The sequence below is a fragment of the Poecilia reticulata genome, linkage group LG13 (assembly GCF_000633615.1).
Source record: "Poecilia reticulata strain Guanapo linkage group LG13, Guppy_female_1.0+MT, whole genome shotgun sequence".
NCBI lineage: Eukaryota > Metazoa > Chordata > Actinopteri > Cyprinodontiformes > Poeciliidae > Poecilia > Poecilia reticulata.
The window spans coordinates 12733475-12738453 of NC_024343.1; positions in this window are offsets into that span (position 1 = coordinate 12733475).

The window sequence follows — 4979 nt, forward strand, 5'->3', positions numbered from 1 at the left end:
CTAAGTGGACAGTTTGATTTCACAGAAGTTTGATTTACTTGGAGTTATATTGTGTTGTTTAAGTGTTCCCTTTATTTTTTTGAGCAGTATATATATACACATGTGTATATTTTTTATATTCAACAATTTAATTTCACACAATTATCACGGTAAAAGCCATTTGTTTGTTAAATACTCAATGAAACATATTGTTGTAAATGACGTATAGTCACAGAACGAGGTAATTAGTCCAAGTTTGTCATTTATTTAATGTTCAGAAACTACAGGCTGTAATGAGCCACAGCAAAGGTAAAGCAACCTGAACAGATGATCAACTCTATACCACTCGCACCTTTTTACTCTCCGTCTCTCTCTGTCATTTAAGCACACCCGTTGCCATGGCAACCTCCTGCTCCACAAACCAACCAGAGATTATGTCAAAAACATAACATTCAGTCCGTTATGATATTAGGTTTGTAGGTTTGATATTTATTTTTGCAATCATTAATAAACCTCTCATGAACACAGCAGCGGTTGATTAGTTAATTTTAAACTCCTTCTGGTAATGGAACTGAAAGGCACAGAATTGCGCAACACCTTGTTGAAACAATAATTACTGAGATTATTATTTTTGTTGGGTCATTAACTTGAGCGCTTTTTTTGATTTTTTTGTTGTTCTTTAATAAAGTTAATAATGTTTTAAGCGAGTCAGAGGAGAACGTGCGGATCTCAGCGTCCTGGCAGCGTTCAGTTTGTCACCTAAAGCCGAGATCGACTCAAAACCTTCCGCGATCCACGTATTTCACCGCTGCTCTAGCAAAGCACGAACAGTTCAGAAACAACATGAAGTGGGAAAAAAAATTATTTATTAACTCATTAAGTCGTGTTTTAGATTGTTCTTGACAAACTAATCAGTCACGGTTAATTAGTGGGCGCAGTCGCGGCTGCACAGTGAACCCATTGATTTTTTACAGCAGACAGTGGCTCCTCTCTCTTACAGGTACTGCGGACCCCCTCTAAATCTTTTAGGGGTAYGCAGTACCCTGCCGTACCCCCTTACTCTCACCCCTGACTATAACCGATGTGCTTTCTGGTCACAGTTTATGCTAAATAAATATGCTACACCAGAAGTGACCCGGCCCATCATTTTCTGTCTTTATGCACGCCACTTTTAAAAGCTTAGCCCTCACTTCTTCCCTCCCAAAACTCATAGCTGATTACCACATAACATTATGGTTATTCAGCTTTTGGTCTGGGTGTGCCACCTAAGATTATTTTTAGCTCCCATTCAGGTGCCCCTGAATTCAAACCATTCTTACGTCTTTGTAATATTCTGAAGAAATGCTGAAAAACATCTAGACAAAACTAATGACTCCTTGTTCTTTATTGACCTGCCCTTTGCTTAGGACATGACTGCATTCAGGAAAGCACACTTACTTAAATCTCTCTTCTTTCATCTTATCCCTGCCAAACACTTTAAGTAGACTTTATTAACACTGATAACTAATTAGAAAAGCGCTTTCAGGCTTCAAGATTGAAACGGCCACAAACACTAATTACCGGATCTCTCTCTGCATTTTGTGCTTGATTTAACTTTGTGGTTTGCTTCCCTTCTTGTTAGGTAAAAGATTCTGTTCCAAGGTAGAGAGTCAATTAGACATGGCTGTACACTTTGCTATGCCGGTTGATTATTAGTCATTAGTAATGACTGGATTTGGGATTGATGTCCTCATTTTTGATTAATCACAGTGTGAATGTAATTGGACAGCAAGGTTAGTCAAAGGCTAGAGTTGTATGGGGATTTTCCTCTGCTGTCATCTGAGTCAAAACCCTTTTTTGAACACCCACACAGACAAAAAGAAAAAAACATATACTGATCATCAGAGCAGTTTACAGATTCATATCTCACTCTCTTTTGGTCTCTAAGGCAACCCACTACCAACCTAGAGACAGTTACTCTTTGTACATAATCTGTCCTTTTTCCTTCATATTTTTTTTTATTTTTTTGGCATATAAAAGGGAAAAACAAGTGATGGAGCAACACCAACAAGGGACTATAATCACAAGACTTCTTAGTAAAACAGAAGAAGGGAATATACTGTACATGATTTCAGCATGACATTTTTACCCTGTTTCTTTACCTCTTCCAGCACTAAGTAATGAGATATAAACATTCTTTTACATTCACCCAGTTTTTATTTCCACTGCTAATAAAGTGGGGTATATAGGTTCAGATTTTTTTTAATTATTATTGTTCATAAAAGGTAAAAATAAGAAAAAGCATGAATACTTTCCTCAACGGTTTTACTCCTGAGACAAAAACCAACTATAGGTAAATACATGCATCTGAATAATAAAATATTATGACCATCTCAATAAACCAGCTGCTGTAAAAATACAGAGACCGAGGCTGGGACGAGACTTAATACACAGTCGATAAATTTGGAGAGAAGTGTTGAAAGGGGAGGCAGTGGCAGGTTTTCTCTGCCTCTGAAATGAATACACAGTAAAAGGGAATCGATAGGAAGAGCCTGGAGACACTTAGGAGGATGAATGAAAATAGTGTCTGCGTCTTGAGCTTTGATCGATAAATGTGTGTGTATAAATGCTGCTGTGTGCCCACTTGTTTTTCTTTGTATCTCTTGGAAAATACAGAAAGCGTAAGGGCGAACACATTCAGTGCCAAGATTTGCCATTAGAGGAATATTAAGAATAAGTTTAACGTAGCCCTCAGGCTGAGACTGTGGTTAAGCATTTACGGTGCATTTAGCCTTCGGGGGACTACAGAATGCATAATCTCGATACAGAATCACCAAATATGCAGAGTACGTTCCAGGTCAATGAAAAGCATCTTAAAAAGATCAAGTTCTGAGCTTTGAATAGGCCCAAAACCTTTCCATATCTTAATTCTCAATTAATTCTTTCTGGTTTTACTGGTCTTTTTGGGTCACTGTTATGTCACATAATGCAGCTCTGGTTCAGCTTAAATTTTTTGCCTTTGAGCCACCTCTACTGCAAGATATAATTCATTGTGGAGCCCAAGACAGTGAACAGAGCAGGTCCTGTTGCATCTCCAAACTGTGATATGTTCAAACCGTGATATGTCTATCTCCATGCTTCACAATTGGAGCTTTTAATAGAATGCTGTATTTAATTTAAGTCAAACATGTCCCCCTTCCATCAGAGTCCAAATAATTAAACTTTGGGCTTATCTGATGATATTCTTATTAAAAGAGTTTCTGCCTACTTGTAAAATGTCCTCCACTGACTATTTTCTGTACAAAGGAATGACTGATTTCTATAAGTATAAGAGTCAGAATTTGTTATATTTGTCATATCATTACAGAAAAAAAATAGGTCTTTGTGGAATTTTCAATTAATGTGAGAGATAACATTTATTTTCCAATAATATGAATCAATAAAGTATGTTTGAATTTGAATTTAATTTGAGTTAGCAGTCGTAGTTGTGAGTTACATTACTTCAAAATTCTAGAATTTGTCAAAATTAACATTGAACATCCATATCTAAACATGTTAAAGGGTCAGTATTATGTAAAATCAACTTTTTTTAGCTTTACATGATGTCGAAATGTTATTCCCTCATCAAAAACATACCTGAAATGTTGCTTTGATTCTTACATGCATGTTTGAGAAATCATTTAATCTCCCCTGGTAGTCATTCTGGCTGCAGAAACGTGTGGTGTAACAGAGTGCTGCCTTTTCAACACAGCTCCTTATTGAAGCTACAGTTTCCAAACCAATTTTCTGCATCACAAAGCACTGCTGGCTCCTTCAGACTAGCCAGCAGCATTTAGTAAACACCTGGTGGAACTGTGCATCTGCTGAGCTCATTATACAAACTACTTCTCAGTGAGACGCTGGCAAAAATGTTGCTGAACCTGAATGGCTGATAGAGGAGTGCTGTTCTGATGACTTGCTGAAAACGGAGTGTCGAAAAGAGCACAAGCTTCTTAAAGAGACGGAGGTCCAATTTCAAGGCAATACATTGTGAGGTCAAATTTCTTTTAAGTCATGTTTGATTTATACAGCATTTTTGTAACAACTGAAGGTAACATAGTTACTTGATTATGCTGTACTTGAAATGGAATGGAATATACATAATACTGCCCCTTTAAAAACAGACTTTCTAACAGTGTCTCCGTGTTTTTAAGATGATTATAGTATAGTATAGTATAGTACTTTTGTGCTCACTGGTTTTGTCCTGTCCCTGTCTTTTTCTAACTTGTTCTCTTAACTACAATAAAAACAGGGATTTTCCTTCAAAACTATTAGGAGAAGAGAAATTGATCCTAAATGTAGGGGTCAAAGTCTCAGTTGTGCCATTTTCTACTTTTCTCTAACCACTGTACCTGCAAGTACGGCCAAAATAACTTGCATCCTGCTCCCTCTGCATTTACTGCTTGGAGGCTGTGTACCACTGCTCAGTCTGTTTTAAAACTGATTGCAGAGCTCTCATTCCTGCATACTTTATTATCTGTAACCCTCATTAAGCCTAATGAGACTACAGCTCTAGTTTTCATCTACAAAGTATGCTGGTCAGACTTGCCTGTTTTTCAGGAACTGACTTAGCACCTTCAAACACTTCCTAGGAATTGCAGTTCTCAGTTAGTCTTCTCTTTAAAATTGTTTATGAAACAGTCTTCAGAGTACATGAAGGCCTAGTGCCTTTGTCTCAGGGAGCGTTTTAAAGCTCTTTTGAAGACTTCTGAAACTGAACAGTCTTACTGTTGTTCTTAAACTCGACCTTTTGCCTGTATTTTGTTCAATGTTACTTATGTTTTCCTTGTTTTTTAAACTTAATGTCATACTTATAAGTTGGCACCAGCCCTGCAACTCGCTATAGGATTGGGTATAGAAGATAAGTGGATATTCTACCTGTTAATTTGAGAAACATAAATTATTGATGTATCTTCATTCTACATGTCCTGTCTTGCCGAGGTAAACATTATAATAGGTCTGGTTGCCTTTGTAATTTCGGG